This window comes from Sapajus apella, unplaced genomic scaffold, assembly GCF_009761245.1.
Source record: "Sapajus apella isolate SASKATOON/1434 unplaced genomic scaffold, GSC_monkey_1.0 scaffold92, whole genome shotgun sequence".
NCBI lineage: Eukaryota > Metazoa > Chordata > Mammalia > Primates > Cebidae > Sapajus > Sapajus apella.
In genome coordinates this window covers 5,510,644-5,527,325 of record NW_022437032.1, presented here as the reverse complement: position 1 = coordinate 5,527,325, position 16,682 = coordinate 5,510,644, and the positions used below count along the sequence as shown (strand labels likewise).

Here is a 16,682-nt window from a genome sequence, read left to right as displayed (position 1 = left end):
CAGTGCCTCTGCCAGTAAATCCAGTTGGCAGCTCTGGCAAAAATGTCCTGCCAATGAGTCGTTGGTGAATATTTAGGAAGCCCAGTGGGTTTGTCGAGGAAGCAGCTTCCTGAGTATAAATCTTTCTAAGAAAGAATGAGAGGAGGGGCCTAGGCCTCAGAGACCATCGGGTGGTGTGTTGACCTCCGAAGGCGTCGTGTCCAGCCCCCTGCTGCCTGGTCATCGATTCTAGGTGCCCATTGGCACCTGGCATCCTGGTTTCCCGAGAAGAGTCAGGAGCTGCAGGGGGAGTCCATGCCCAGGCAGAGACAACCTGTTCTGACCTCTCACTTCCTTCCTGCTTTTCTCCCGGACTCCCATCCCTGGCTGGGACATGCTGTGGTCGCCAGAGGCTGCACAGGAGAAGCAGGCTGGGGGCTGGCCAGGGTGGCCATGGCTTCCTCGAGGACCCACGGTGGTGTGGGGGCTTTGCTCAGCATAACTGGATAACCTTGGTATCGGCCCTCCCCTCCTGCAGCTGCCAGGGTTCAGGCCCCTTCTCCCATTCCTCGCTCTACCCCACATTTATTGAGCACCTACTATGTGCCCAGCCCTTGGGTACAATGAAAAGACATCTGCCCTACCTTTACCCTGGTTCTGATGCCCAGTACCTGTCCTGGGACAGTTGTGACAGCTGCTCAATTGTCCCTCTCAGTCTCTCCCTGTCCCAGCACTTCCCCTTCCACAACTGCTGAGTTCATCTTCAGAAAACACAACTCCAGATCCTGCTTCTGCTCTGCTCTAAAACCATCAATGGCTCCCCGCTTTGACCCGCTGAAAGTCCAAACGCCCTGGCTGGGTGAGCCTGGTCCTGTTCTGTGGAGCCTGACTGCTCTCTGGAGCCTCGTTCCCCACGTAGCCAGCCACGAGGATGACCCCTTGTTTTTCAAACACACCCTGGCCTCCCCCTCCTTACTCCTGCTCAAGCCTTTCCTGCCAGCCCAGTGCCCTTTCTCAGCCCACCTCTCGTGTCTGTAGCCTTTTGTTTGCTTCTTTCTTTCGGGACACATCACACCGTGCTTTGAATTACACTTATTTATATCTTCCCTTCCTCTCAGAGGGCAGGAAGGTGCCAGATTTATTTCTGGGCTTGGCACCAGCCTCAAAGCAGGTCCTGGTTAGGTTTGTTGGCTGAGCTGGTGAGGATGCTGCATCTGCGCGTGTCTCGGGCCACCCAGCACATATCCCCCTCCTTCTGGAAACCACGTTGAGTTTCCCCTATGGTGCCTCCACCCCCTTGGTTTTGTGAATCAGGGAGGTTCACTCCATCCATCCCCAGGGTCGACTCAGGGCTGCAGGCCTGGCCAATCAGAAAACCCCAGGCCCCTGACCACAGGGATTGGTTCAGGGGTGAGCACGTGATCCAATCAGGGCCAAGAGATTAATCCTGTGACTTTGAAATAGAAAAGACATTGCCGCCTTGAGGTGGCTGAGCTCACTGTAGGATGTCAGCTTGGAGCAGCCAAGGCCACTGTGCTGCCCTGAGAGGAGAGACCACCTGAGAATGCCAGTGACATGGGGCAAAGCACGGCCAAGAGGCACAGACAGCCCCCTGACGGTGCTCCTGGATCCAGCTGTATCTGAAGCAGGCATGGCTTTCTCATTCTCCCTTTTAAAAACCCACCCTGGATTGGGTTTAAATAAATCCTGACAAATACCTGACCCTTCTGAATATACCTCTCATCATCTTACTGTCCACACTGTCATGGCCCCACGCAAAATTCTCTCTTGGGGAACCCCTTCGAATAGCCAGAGCTGGAGGAGGCGGTTCTTCCTCCACGGAGCTCAGGTGGTGCTAGTTCCTTTTCTCACTCACGGACAATACGAGCAACGATCACTGGCTCTGGCTGCCTCAAGCTCCTTTTGGAACAAGGAAGAGAGCAAGTGGAATAACCTAAAGGACTAAAATGTGCTCGAGTTCCCAGGGGCTAAGGCTGGGCCCTCAGCCGCTCTGCTGTTCAGCATGGACAGGCACACGGCGGGTGCTTCTGCTCATTCACTACCTAACCGTGCAAGGCCAGGGCTCTCAATCTGGGCCCTGTGGGCATTCCGGACCGGCTGCTTCTTTATGAAATACCCCAGGATTGGTTAGGAGTGAGTTTCTCAGTCTCTGTTCTACTGACATTTGGTGCCAAATAACTCCTACATGTGGACTGTCCTGGTCGTGATGCTGTCATTTAGCAGCATCCCTGGCCTCGATACCCGCTAGATGCCAGCAGCACCCCCTGCCCTGAGTTGTGACAGTCACACATATCACCAGACATTGGCAAATGTTCCCTGCGGGGCAAAATCACCCCCTGGTTGAGAATCTCTGCTGCAAGTAAAGTGCTTCTCACTGGACCCAGCACATAGCAAGTGCTCAATAAATATCAGCCAAGATGCTTCGGTGACGATGATACTGAAGAGGATCACTTAGGAAATTTGGTGCCTCCGTGAGATCCAGATTTGGCTAACTTAAGTGGAAAGGAAATTTATTAGAGGAACATGAATGAGCTTATAGAATGTATGAGAAAGTGGAAGTGTCAGTTCAAAACAGCCCAGAAACGGAGGCAGTTCAGTAGATCCCGACAGCAAGAAGCAGATTTGCTGAGAGCGGCAATGAGCTATTCCCGTTTCAGCCCTCCCCCCACTTCCTCCTTCCTAACAGAACTGATTTTGCTCATTTTGCACAAGAACACCCTGCCCCCACCCCTCCCATGGGCTCCAGGAAGATGGGCCTCAGCCACACCCCACGGGACTGATTCCCGTTGCTCTAAGCCAGTCATGGTGCCCCCACCCCCAGCAAGGCCAGCGATTGATTTAGGCTGAACATGGAATGCGGTTTTGGCCAATGAGATGTGCTGAGAAATTTGTTGGAGGCTTCTGGGACAGGTTTCCTTTTCCTTCGAGAGACATAGAGGCTCATTTCACTTTGCATAATACAGGATTTTCTTCTTTTTGAAGGCTGCATAATATTCTATAGTATGCACATACCACGTTCTCTTTCTTCATCCATCCTTCGATGGAAATTCGAGTTGTTTCTGCATCTTGGCTATTATGAATAGTGCTGTAATGAACATGGGACTGCAAATCTCTTTGAGAGCCTGACTTCAGTCCTTTTGGATAAGTATCCTGGGGTAAGATTGCTGGATCATTATGCTGGGTGAAATTAGGCAGTCACAGAAGGACAAATGCTGCGTGATTCCGACAGCCAAACTCACAGAAGCAGACCGTGGAAGGTGATTGACAGGGGTGGAGGGAGGCAGGAATGGGGAGTTCAGTGGGTATGAAGCTTTGGTTATGCAAGATGAATAGTTCTAGAGAGTTGTTGTGCAACATTGTATCTATAGCTAACAATGCCATATTGTACACTTAAAAGTTTGTTAAAAAGGTAGCTCTCATGTTAAATGTTCGTACTACAATTATAAAAAGCATTTATAAAACATTATGTGGCGTTCCCAATGCCACCTGCACTTAAAAAAAATATTTATGAGAGTGCTTAGATAAAAGAAAAAAGGAGAAGGATGTTTTATCTCACAAGTGTTGTCGGAGAAGGGCTGTGTTGTCTGGAGCAGCAGCAGTCATCTCGGGTCAATCAGGAGAACCAGCTGGAAGACAAAGCCTGAGTTCCAGGACCTGAGTCCTTGCTGACGTCACCAAGCTGCCAAATTAGCCAATCTCTGATTCTCCACACTTCCAAACATCTGGTCTCTGAGATGATAAAATTTCCTTACTTCTAAAGCCTCTCAAGGTTGAGTTTCTACCTGAGGATTGGACCAGTGTGCCAAAACCTATGGATTAGTGGTTGCTTCCAAATTGCCCTTGACATTGCCCACCTGCCTTCTGAGTAGTGCAAGGGGACTCTCACTGCCAGGGAGGCTGAGCACCAGAGGCTCTATCTGGCCGCCTAGCATATTTGTAGCCTGGAGATGTATTCAGGGTTCAGACAGGAGGACTGCCAGAGACTCCCCTACCTGCCAGCTCCTCCCCTACCTGCCAGCTCCTCCCCTACCTGCCAGTTCCTCAACAGAGTTCAGACTCTGCCATTCTGAGCTTCAGTCTCCCCATCTGTGAACTGGGGATGGTAATGAACCACCAATGTCACCAGGTATTATAAGGATCAGATGAGTTTATTTCAAGTAATGAGCACAATGGTGGCACATGGTAAGTGCTCAGTAAATCTGAGCTATTAGTGTTATTGTGTTGTTATTGTAACTTGGGGAGAAGGATGAAGGAACCACATAGGCCCCATGTGTATGGCCTGGGCAGAGAGAGCCTGGCAGACTGTGGAGGTGAGATCTGGGTGGAAATGAAGAACTCAACCAAAGCAAGTAAATAAACTGCCAGAAGCTTGCACCCCTGAGAATTTTCCGATGTCTGGGGGCAATGCCAGGATCTCCATTTTTTTTTTTTTTTTTTTTTTTTAATGGAGACGGAGATTTGCTCTTGTCGCCCAGGCTGGAGTGCAATCAATGGCGCCATCTCAGCTCATCACAATCTCTGCCTCCCAGGTTCAAGCGATTCTTCTGCCTCAGCCTCCCAAGTAGCTGGGGCTACAGGTGCACACCACCACACTTGGCTAATTTTTGTATTTTTAGTAGAGACAGGGTTTCACGGTGTTGGTCAGGCTGGTTTCGAACTCCTGACCTCAAATGATCTGCCCGCTTTGGCCTCCCAAAGTGCTGGGATTACAGGTGTGAGCCACCGCACCTGGCCGGATCTCCATCTTTTGAAGAACATGACTTTCTCCTCTAGGCAGGTGGGAGGCTGAGGGACACCCCAGTGTTAAGCCAAAAATAGCCAAGGCAGTATTCATGCCTTCTCTTTCCAGAGGCCCCTTGTGTTCCAGGGCTGGGGAACCTCTAGCTCGAGGCCGCGGCAATCCCCTCTGCCATTCAGGCCCGGCCCCTCTACACTGGGCCCTGAGCACGTACCTGGCTCCCCCAGTGTACCACGGGCTTTGCTGTCACCGGATGGATTGAGCAACTCAACCGAGTGTGCATTTTCCAGTTCATGCTAACCACCATTCAGTCACTTCCCCTCACGTTCATGGACCGGTTGGTTCCTTGTCATTTCTCAGGGGACACCATGACCCTTCTTGTGAACTCTCCATGATGCAGGCAGGAACCTGAGTCACCCAGAGATAGCAGCCCTATTCCCCCTTGTCCCCTAAGCCCCTGGCCTGGCTCTCAGATGGAAACAAATAACAATAATGACTTCAGCCACCGATTCCCACAGCGTCCTGAGAGCTTTCCAGGTACCGGTACTGACTTTCAGGTAGGTACATGCTTGTCCCCATTTTCTAGATGAAGAGACTGAGTCCCAGAGAAGTCGAGTAACTTGCTTATAAGGGAGGGAGGAGCTGTGGTTTGAAGCTAAGCAGTAGCACAGATAAATTCAAGCATGTTTGGTTCGACATTTAACAAAACACCTTTGCTGAAAAAAAGTGAAAAAGTCATGAAGAAAAAGACTGGAAATTATTATTATTATTTTTTGAGATGGAGTTTCGCTCTTGTTGCCCAGGCTGGAGTGCAATGCACAATCTTGGCTCACCGCAATCTCCGCCTCCTGGGTTCAAGTGATTCTCCTGCTTTAGCCTCCCAAGTAGCTGGGATTACAGGCATGTGCCATCAGGCCCAACTAATTTTGTATTTTTAGTAGAAACGGGGTTTCTCCATGTTGGTCAGGCTGGTCTCAAACTCCCGACCTCAGGTGATCCGCTCACCTTGGCCTCCCAAATTGCTGGGATTATAGGCGTGAGCCACCATGCCCGGCTGGAAACTATTTTTAAATGTATCACCAGCTCATTCATTCAGCAGACACATATTTCCATAGTCGACATCTTGTGCTCAGAAGGGTTTCACACAAGGGCCATGGGACTGAGCCAACAGCTGAGGTCCCTCCCCACGGAACTCAATCTAGTGAACACAGTCAGTCCATCTAGGATTTGGACATTTGAAATTAAGGCTGCCCTGTACCTATAATTATCGGAACTGTATGAGATGCTGCAGTGGAAAGACAGTGACTTACTTCTCTGGGCTTTTTGGCTCAAACATAATTCTTTTAAGAAAGAGACCTTTGCCTCGGGCTCCCCACTGCAGAGTGAGGATATGAGAAAGACCGAAGGACCACAGGGACCGTGTAATGTCACAGAAGGCACAGGACTGCCAGGTGCAGCAGTAATCCCAGCACTTTGGGAGGCGGACACGGGAGGGTTGCTTGAGGTCAGGAGTTCAAGACCAGCTTGAGCCACACAGCAGGACTCTGTCTCTGTAAAAAAAAAAAAAACGAAACCCAAAAAAACCACAGGGCTGGGAGGTCAGATCAGCTGCCTTGAATCCCAACCGAGATCCTCAGAAGCATGCGACCCAGGCAGGCTATGTGCTCGCTCCTCAGGCAGCCTCAGCATTCTCATCTAGAGACAGGGACAATGAATCCCTTCCAGGATCACCATGAGAATACAGGTTGAACGTGTCTAATTCACAAATCTGAAATCCGAAATGCTCCCAAATCCGAAACTTCTTGAGTGCCGAGCTGACACCGTCAGTGAAAAGCCAGGTTGTCTGTTGTCGCTGTGGTCTCACAGCTGAGCCCTGTATCTGCCGATGTCACTGTTCTGCTTGGTCACCCTGAACTCCTTCTTTTTCCACTGTGTTAATGCTATGTCATGCTTTTTACCGTGGAGTACTTATGAGTGAGTAGACGTAAGACAGTGATTGCTTACTGGTAGCATATAAATTCAGAGTCAGGAATAAGGAGGCGCCAAACAACCACAGCTTGTCCATGCGGGTGGCTGAGGTAGGGACACCTTTCTTCCTGATGCTGCAATGTACACAAAACTTGTTTCATGCACAAAATTATTAAAAATTGTATACAATTGCGTGCAGGCTGTGTGTAAGGTGTGTATGAAAGGTAAAGAAATGTCATGTTCAGACTTGGGTCCCATCCCTAAGATATCTCATTATGGGTATGCAAATATTCCAAATCTAAACTGGTGGAACAATTCTGGTCCTAAGGATTTTGGATAAGGGATCCTTAACCTTTACCCTGTGTCAATGTGGGATATACTATGTAGGAAAATGTATTCATGGTTCAACTCCCAGGCAGCCTGAGGGAAAGTCAATTCCAGAAAGGCCAAGTGATGAAGAATCTTCATCCTTGTGGCCTTCATCTGGGCTCCAACACATGTTACAGACCTCAGTGTCAAAGGAGCCCCGAGGTCCCTTCAACAAGGGAATTGGCTGGAAGAGGACTGTGGTGGCCTGGAGGGCAGCCATGACTCAGCCTCCGCAGGGAACGCATCCAGTCATGCCAGAAAGCCTTTTTCCTCAAGAGAAGCTAGTGATCCTGATTTTGATAAAAAAAAAAAAAAACTCCCCCAATTTTTAGGCCAAGCATGGTGGCACACGCCTGTAATCCCAGCCATTCGGGAGGCTGAGGCAGGAGAATCGCTTGAATCCAGGAAGCAGCGGTGGCAGTGAGCTGAGATCATGCCACTGGACTCCTGCCTGGGCAACAGAGAGAGACTCTGTCCCAAAAAATAAAAAATAAGAAAGTCTCCCAATTTTTAAATGTTTCCCACTAATAAAGGCGAATCACTGACCTACCACCTTGCACTTTCTGTGACGGCAAATGATAAAAAAGACAGACACTAATAAATGTGGACTAGGGCGTGAGCAATGGGGACTCTCAAATCTTGCTGGCGGGATTGGAAAAGGTGCAGCCGATTTGGAAAATGGCCGAGCAGTTCCCCAGGAGGGCAGACCGAGCTACCGTATGACCCAGACATTCCCCTTCTAGGTATATACCCAAGAGATATGGAAGTATATGTCTGCACAAAAACTCACACACAAACGTTCATAGCAGCACAATTCATCATAGCTGCACAGTGAAAACAGCTCTAATGTCCATCAGTTGATGAATGGATAAGCACAATGCAGTGGATCCATACAATGGAATATTATTCGCCAATGAAAAGGATGAACTACGAATTCATACTACAGTGTGAATGAACCTCGAAAACATGATGCTGAATGAGAGAAGCCAGACACAAAAGGTCACATAGGCCACTATTCCGTTCCCATGAAATATCCAGACGTGGTAGATCTATAGCAACAGCAAGTAGAGTCCAGGTGCAGTGGCTCACGCCTACAATCCCAGCACTTTGGGAGGCTGAGGCAGGAGGATCACCTGAGGTCAGGAGTTCAAAACCAGTTTGGTCAACATGGAGAAACCCCGACTCTACTAAAAAACATCACAAAATTACCTGGGCGTGGTGGCTTATGCCTGTAGTCCCAGCTACTGGGGAGGCTAAGGCAGAAGAATCGCTTGAACCTGGGAGGCGGAGGTTGCAGTGAGCTGAGATCGCGCCATTGCACTCAAGCCTGGGTGACAAGAGAGAAACCCACTCTCAAAAAAAAAAAAAAAAAAAAAAGAAAGAAAAGAAAAGAAACAGCAGATAGATTGGTATTTCTTGGGGAGAGGGTGTGTAGGGAGTAGGCATGGGATATGGGGTGTTTGGGAATGTGATGAAATGTTCTCAAACTGATCGTGGTGATAGTTGCACAACTCTGGACTTAAAACCATTAAATTGTGCATCCTGACGCCGTGAATTTTATGATAGGTGAATTATATCTTGATAGCGTTGTTAAAATGCAGAAGTGCTGGCCTAACAGAGCCCCTTGGTGGGTTCGAGTCAACCCCATGCCACACTTTTTCCATTCCTTGATTCCGGAGGCTCTCCTCAGTTATCCAGAAACTTCAGCTACCTGGAACACCAGTTCGTCACATGAGGACGGACTGTCCCAGAAGGCAGAATTTCCCCATGGGGCCCAGCAGCAACAGAGAAACGCCCTGGAATGGGAGGTGAAGGGTGTTGCTCCTGACACTTCCCTTTTTGCTTTTTTGTAAAAATAAGCCATTAAATGCAGGCAGAGAAAGGCTCTGTTGGCAGCTTCTAGCCCCAAACAGGAAGGAAGTGGGGTGGGAGAGCTGGTGGGAAGACACTGGTGGCAGAGGCCAGGTGAGGCCGTGCAGGTCCCAGGTGGCCTGAGAGGAGGTTCCACAGGGCAAGCGCTGACCTGGTCACCAGCTGCTTTAGCCCCGTCACTGATTACATGTCCGGCCCTGTGCTGGGTGGTGGGCGAATGTCGCATGGGAGCATCTTAGGGACATCCACACAGGGGAAGGGGCTGGAGAGAATCTGGGAAGGCCTCTCAGGGAGGTGACATTCAGCTGGGACTTGAATGAAGTGACACCTGGGGCAGGGGATCGCGTGGAAAGCAGGAAGTGCAAGCGCACAGGCACTGGGCTGCAGCGTGCCTGGCCCCAGAGAAAGAGCCTGGAGCAGCAGCAGCCAAGGGGGAGAGGAAGAGATGGTCCGTTAGGAGGTCAGGGAGGCCACGAGGGAGGTCCCAGACCAGGCAGGGCCTTGCGGGCTGTTGTGAGGACTTTGGCTTTGCTCCAAGAGAGGTGGGAGCCATGGAAGGCTCTGAGCAGAGGCCCCGACCTGACCTAGGTGCTAATAGTAACCCTCCAGCCCAAGGGGAGGATGGGTCGGGGCAGGGGCAGAGCAGGGAGGCCAGGTGACTGCAGGAGGCCAGAGGAGAATAGGAAACAGAGGCTGGTCCAGAGTGGTACAGGCTGAGGGGGAAAGGAGCTGTTTTTTCCCACTACACAAAGTACCTGCTGCCAGAGATATAGGGCAGGTGAAACCAGAGATTCCACACAAATATTAGAGACACACACACAAACACACACACTGTCATGTCCTATGTAGATATGGATTCTATACACATATTAGACACACACCCATATATGTCCTACGTAGATACAGATGCTGTGCACATACTTCACGCTCATATATGTCCTACACGGCTGTAGAGTCCACATGCCTATTATACACAAATATATATATTCCACATTCATATAGGTTCTACACATATATCACCACATATATATTTTGCATACATATAAATTTGGCACATATATTAGACACACATTAGTATACACATAGATTCCCTATCTATAGGATATCTATTTGTTTGCATTCTATTTGTATGGATTTGAGATGTATGTAGACACACACATATAGAGATTTGACACATGTACTGTGTGCACACACTCGTAGACTCTACATACACAGATTTGTCACACATATTGTAAACCGAGTTGACCCTGAGTTCTGGCACCCGGGCTCTGTGAGCTCAGGTCTTGGAAGGGGCACAGCTCTGGAGTTAGGGAGCGCAGGGCGTGCCGCTTGGAGCTAAGGGACTCAGGCTTTGCTGCTCTGAACCTCATTTCCCTCATCTTTCAAATGGGATGACAATACCCGCCTCTCAGGGTTGTTGGGAAGAGTTGGTGAGATCACCGTTTATGCAAAGCAGCTGATCTGGCTCGGGAGGACGACTGAATAACCGTCATGACACTAGTAATGAGGTCTGTTTCGTTTTAGGGCCAAGCACAGCCCACGGAGCACCTTCCTGGAACACAGGTGCGCACTCACACCTACACGCCCTCTCCCGCTCAGCCTGAATGGGAAAAGGAGCAGGCCTGGGGCCTGCCTCTGTTTGGGAAGGATGAACCAAGAACTCCAGTGGAAACCTGTGAGTCAGCGACAAGTATGAAACAGTTAATGGGCGCGCCGCCTCAGCTGCAGTAATGATGGGGAGATAGAAGCCTAGATAATGTCCAGAAGGCAGGTGGATTAGTCAGGACTGTCTCAGTTGCAAGGAACAAAAATCCAACTAAAACCAGTTCAGGTGAAAGAGAATTTATTAGGTCACATAAAAAAATTCCAGGGGTGCTTGCTTCAGGCATAGCTAGATCCAGGTGTTTGAATAATGCTGTTTTCCACATCTCTCTGGACGATGGGGTTAATCAATATATGTGAAGCACTAAACAGCACCTAACACCCCTGGTGCTCAGTAAGCAGTAGCTGTTATGTTATTACTAAAACTGCTGCCGCGACTGCCGCTGTGACTGTGACCCCTACTGTCGCTAACATGACCCTATCAGCCCAGCAGCTGGAGGGAAACCCCAGCGTTCTTTCTCAACCTCTCTCAAAGGCTCCGGACTGGCTCTCACTGGCTGTGACTGGATCACGTGGCCATCTCTCACCACACCCTGTGGCCCAGGGCCAGGTCCTCGGTCATGTGAACATCCATGAAGCTGGAGGTGGGGTCCACTTTGCTCAAACTCCACAGACTGAGGATGGTAGAGCGAGACTCTCCTCAATGGAATATCAGAAAGTCAGAGAGTGGAGACCGGCAAGGCACAGCCATCCTTCATGTGGGCCCTGGCGGGGCGTCTCCGCTGCCTGCCTGTCCCCCACATGCACGTTGGCTGTTCCTGGCCGGCCATCCGCTTACGCTCTAGGCAGTCTTCCGTCCCTCCCATCACTTGGGAGTCCTGAGGCCTAGAATTTTCCACAATGTTACTTTCATTGCACAGAAGAGGCCTCTGGAGTTGAAAAGACTTAGGTTTGCTGCTCAGTTCCATTGTTTAATTAGCTTTGCCTCCCTGTGCCTCGGTTTCCCCATTTGTGATATGTGGATCACCTCCTTAATTCAGCAGGTATTTTATGGAACACTGTTTCTGGTACTTAGTGGCTTCCACCTGCTTTAACACTTTCATTTTGACTCTTGCAACAACCCTGAGCGTTCAGCATAACCATCCATTTTTACAGATGAGGAAACTGATGCACAGAGGGACACAGTCACTTGTCCGAAGTCCCCCTGTCAAGGAAAAGCAGAGCTGGGATTTGAACCTGAGGTGATCAAGCTCAGTGGCTGTCCATGTCATTGGTGCTTTGCCTGAGGAGGCTGGCAAGGCATGTCCTCTTTCACCTGCCTCAGTTTTCATTTGTGAAATGGCCTCATGGGTTTGAAGCAAAGAGTATGACAGATAAAAGGGACCAATGGGCCAGGCGCAGTGGCTCACTCTTGTAATCCCAGCACTTTGGGAGGCTGAGGCGAACGGATCACGAGGTCAGGAGTTCAAGACCAGACTGGCCAATGTGGTGAAACCCTATCTCTACTAAAAATACAAAAATTAGCTGGGCCTGGTGGCTCGTGCCTGTAGTCCCAGCTACTTGGGAGGCTGAGGTAGAATTTCTTGAACTGGGACCCAGGAAGCGGAGGTTGCAGTGAACCGGGATCATGCCACTGCACTCCAGCCTGGGCTACAGAGCCAGACGCCATCTCAAAAAAACAACAAAAGGGACAAATGACACAGGGATCTCCATTTGTTTAACAAGTACTTATTGAGGACCTACTGTGTGCAGGGCGCTGAGCTAGGCTGTGGAGAAAACAGAAGCAGGTGACGGGACGCGACAGGTTGAGAAGCTGCTCGGAGGAGGAGGCAGCTGAGCTGTGAACTGGAGCAGGTGGAGGGGCCTCCCCGGGAAGATCTGGGTGTGGGAAGCACCTGCCAGGCAGGGGGCACCTCAAATGCAAAGGCCCTGATGTGGGGACAGGTGAGACAAGACCAGGACAAGCCCCACTCGTGCTGTTGTCTGGAAACCAAGGCCCGAAGAGGAGGGGACGGAGCCAAGGCCATGCGGCTGGCAGAGGTGGAGCTGGGATGTTAGGGGAGGCTTCATACCCCACCCCTCACGCCCAGCTGGAACCTTCCAGAAGGGTGGCCTCCTCTTCCTGAGCTGCCCCAGCTGTTGCGGGGGCTGCTGCTGTCCTGGTTCCCTTGTTTAATTACAAACATTTTTTGCCCTTACTTAATTATGCAACCGCCGTCCGTGGATCTGCCACCATCTGGCCCCACTTTCTGGCTTGAGAGGATGAGTCCCAGTGACTTCGAGGGCTGAGAGGGGAGCATGGGGGAGGCACCCCAGCCAGGAGGGCACCGAGCTTGGCATGGCCTCAGCTCTGTGATGTACCTGGCCACGCCTCCGAGTCCTCACCTGCAGAGTTGAGACCATTGAGGGCTGGTGTGAGGGTCTGTGAGACCAGAGCTGCTTGGCAAAGAGGAGCCCTCAGCCCCAAAGGATGCCATCCCTGGGAGGCAGTTAATCCCTTCTGTGTCTTAAAAGTAGAGAGGGTGCCATTCCACCTTCAGGTGACCTGTGCGGGCCACAGAGTTCCCATTCTGCAGATGGGAAGAGTGAGGCTCCAACAGGCTCTAAGAGGCTCAGGAACTTGCCCAAGGCCCCGGCATCTGAGTGTAGGAGTGGCTCGTGGCTCCAAAGTCCTCCCTTTCTACACCAGTGTCTTGCAAGCTGCCTTTTTTTCAGGCTGTCAGTTATGAGGGAACAGCCCTCCCCTGGTTTATCCCCCTGGGAACTTGGTGTGGGGCTCTGTGCGTCAGCTACAGACGTCCTGGCTGAAGCCAAAACCGGCCCTTCCAGCTGGGGAGGGGAGCAAATGTGAACTATTTTCAATGCCCTAATTAATAATAGTAATATTCACTGACAATTATCGAACACTCCGCACCAGGGACTTTCCATCAGTTATCTGATTTTCAAATGATCACCAGCCTTCTGAGGGAGGCACCACTATGCCCACCCACAGGTAAGGAGCCCAAGGCACTTAGAGAGTGGTGGCGGAGGCAGGATTTGAACCCAGGTCCCGCAGACAGCAGAGATTGCTCAGGCACTGCTAAGAGTCGACGTGGAACAAGGGGCTTTTCCTAGCTCTGTCCTCTTCTGGCCTTTTTTAAGAGGCGGCTCCAGCAGCTGGATTCCACTTTTAGATGCAGGGTGTCCTGGGGTTACAGCTCTGGGAAAATCCCAACAGTAAGCGTCCCCGGCTGCCTCCTGCAGATGCGTGGGGCAAGGACATCCATGCAGAGGCTGAGCTCGTCCAGGAAGGGGTGGGAGGTGCAGATGTCAGGGCCCTCGACCCCCAGGAGCCATGACGTGAAAAGAGATGCCCACAGTCCTGACCCAGGCCCCCTAGCCAGCTAGAAGCTTCTGAGCCTCTTCCAGTCCTCGGCCTATCATCCCTATCAACCCCACAAGCTGGGCCCGCGGCCACACCCCTCAACATCTCACTCCAGCACCCTGCCTGACCTGGCCCCAGCCTCGCCTCCTCCTCATCTCCCTGCGCTGCCCTCACCCCTAGGATCCATTCTCCACACGCGATTAGAGCCTGCTAGGACCCAAGGCTGATGGTGCCCCTCCCCTGGAGAAGCACTTTCAGGGGCTCCCCATTGCTCTTGGACTAAGCCCGTGTCTTGCTGCAGCCTCCACGGCCTTGCATGGTGTCTCTCGGGAATCTCTGACCTTCACCCATGCCGGCCTCCCCTCTGTGTCCAGAACCCCCGCAGCCAATTTCCACCTCAGGACCTTTGCACTCTCTGTACCCTTTGCTTCAGCTTCTCTGCCACCAGATCATGCAGCGTGTCACTCTAGTCCACACTGCGGCCAGAGGGAGCTTCCTGGGCCCTGACTCTCAGCAGGTCCTCTGCTGCCTAAGTCCTCTCTCGGGCTGGACACCCCCATCCCCAAATCCAAAGTCCTGGATGGGGCTGAGGCTGTCTGGGTCCCCTCCAGCCTCCTCTCCTGAGCTTCGTTTAGTGCCCCCAAAGGCCTGCCTCTGTGCCAGGGGTTCTCAGCCTCGGGCTGGGCCATCCTCCATAGCGGGCCTGTCCCCTGTCCTGTGCGCTGCAGGATACTAAGCAGCCTCCGGGGCCTCAGTGCACTGGAGGCCAGTAGCACCCTCCCGAGTTGTGAAAGCGGACATCTCCAGGCAGCACCAAATATTCCCAGGAGGAACAAAATTGCCTCAGTCAGGACCCCCTTGGGCCAGCTTTTTTCCCTGCTGCTCTGTCTTTTGGGAACACCCCCCGCCAGCCCTCTGCACCCACCCTGCCCCCCCCGTATTTCACAACCCTTAGATGCCACCCACGAGGAACCTTCCCAGCCCAGGCAGACCAGGAGGCTTCTGGGTGCTCCCACAATGGCTTGTGCTCGTCATCGGAGACCTGATGATGCCATCTTGTAATTGTCAGGGGGCACGTTTGCCCCCTCCTACCCCACCGCTGGGATGTCAGCTCTACAAGCGTGGACTCTGTGTCCACTCTGTCCCCCGCCGCGTGATGCACACAAGGACTGGCACGAAGAGGACGCTCTGTTCACATTTCACCATCTCTCCACCCGTCTCTGCCTCTGTCCTCATTCATCAGAAACGCACACGTGCGGGCGCCACGAATGCCGAAAAGAATCAGACGTGGTTCCTGCCCTCAGCCCACGCACACTCTGGTGGGCAACACAGCACAGCAGGGGACCCTGGGGGCCCTGGCAGCTCCAGAGAGGCATCCGATCCAAACTATGGGGAAGACGGGAGGGTCAAGATGGGCTTCCTGGGGGAGGTGACTTCTGGATACCTGGAAGGATGAGAAGGAGGATCAGCAAAAACAGTGCCAGGATATGAGCTGCCCAACGTGGTGAATGTCCTAAATCCCACTGAGTAATTCCCTTTAAAATGTTTAATTGTGGCCGGGCGCAGCGGCTCACGCCTGTAATCCCAGCACTTTGGGAGGCTGAGGCGGGCGGATCACCTGAGGTCGGGAGTTTGAGACCAGCCTGACCAACATGGAGAAACCCTGTCTCTACTAAAACTACAAAATTAGTTGGGTGTCGTGTCACATGCCTGTAATCCCTGCTACTCGGGAGGCTGAGGCCAGAGAATCACTTGAATCTGGGAGGCGGAGGTTGCGGTGAGCCAAGATCACGCCACTGCACTCTGGCCTGGGCAAACTCAGTCTCAAAAAAAAAAAAAGTTTAACTGCACGTTACGTGAATTTCCCTTCAGTTTTTACAAAGGAAAAAGTCCCAAAAATAGTACAAACAGAGTTCCAAGCAGAGGGAACAGACTGTGTAAATGTCTGGTGAACAGAAACTAAAGGTCATTTCACCAGAGCTACAGGTCAAAGGAGCAGATATTGGAAGCGGTGATGGGACAGGAGAGCTGGCCAGGGGCCCCGTGTCCGCGCAGAGGAGTCTGGGTTTTTTCCTGAGTGAGTGGGAGCCATGGAAGGTTGCAGGCAGAGGAAGAAGTGTGGAGAAGAGAGTGGGTGAGGCTGGAAGCAGGAAGAACAGAGAAGGGGCGATGGCCACAGTCCATGGGTGAGAGGGAAGGGCCTGGCCCAGGCTGGCCTGGGAGGAGAGGAGATGTGGTTGGATATAGGATATTTAGGGCATAAACCTGACAGTGACAATGGTTTAGATGTGGAGGGTGAGAGGGGAGCATCAAGGACCACATCCATGCAGCCCAGGTCAGGAACCCATCCAGGACCTGCCCCCACATTCTCCAAGAGCCTTCTGTGGCAGGGCAAGGGGGCAGGTGCAGGGACGCAGCTCTGTGCCTTCCCCAAGGCTCTGTAAGGGGATGATTCTCTGTGTGACCTCTGGCCAATCTCTTGGCCTCTCTGGGCCTGTTTCTGAGGCATCTTTGTCTACCCTTCCGGGAGGAGTGAGAGGTGCAGGAAGCCACTGCTCAGGAGGACCCTGAAGAACCTGTCCTGCCGGGCGAGGTCCTCAGAAGGTGAGGGGGCATCTGGGGCACAGCCTGGGCAAGAGGCTCAGCTCCACCATGCCCTGCACCGCTGACCGGCCTCTGCTTACCTAAGGGACCCTGGGGTCCAAACCTCCAATCCCAGGGGCTGTACTCCCAGGCCCAGTCTGGGATTCTGAGCCCCTCATGGAGGCT

The 16,682-nt window shown here is 51.9% G+C and overlaps 1 long non-coding RNA gene across 1 annotated transcript; it reads left to right on the top strand.

Moving 5' to 3' along the window:
- The first annotated feature begins 4,659 nt into the window (after positions 1–4,659).
- On the top strand, positions 4,660–15,519 carry LOC116535177. The gene is made up of 3 exons (XR_004262073.1): positions 4,660–5,295; positions 10,472–10,622; positions 12,302–15,519. It is a non-coding gene; the product is annotated as an uncharacterized LOC116535177 (long non-coding RNA).
- The last annotated feature ends 1,163 nt before the right edge of the window (positions 15,520–16,682 follow it).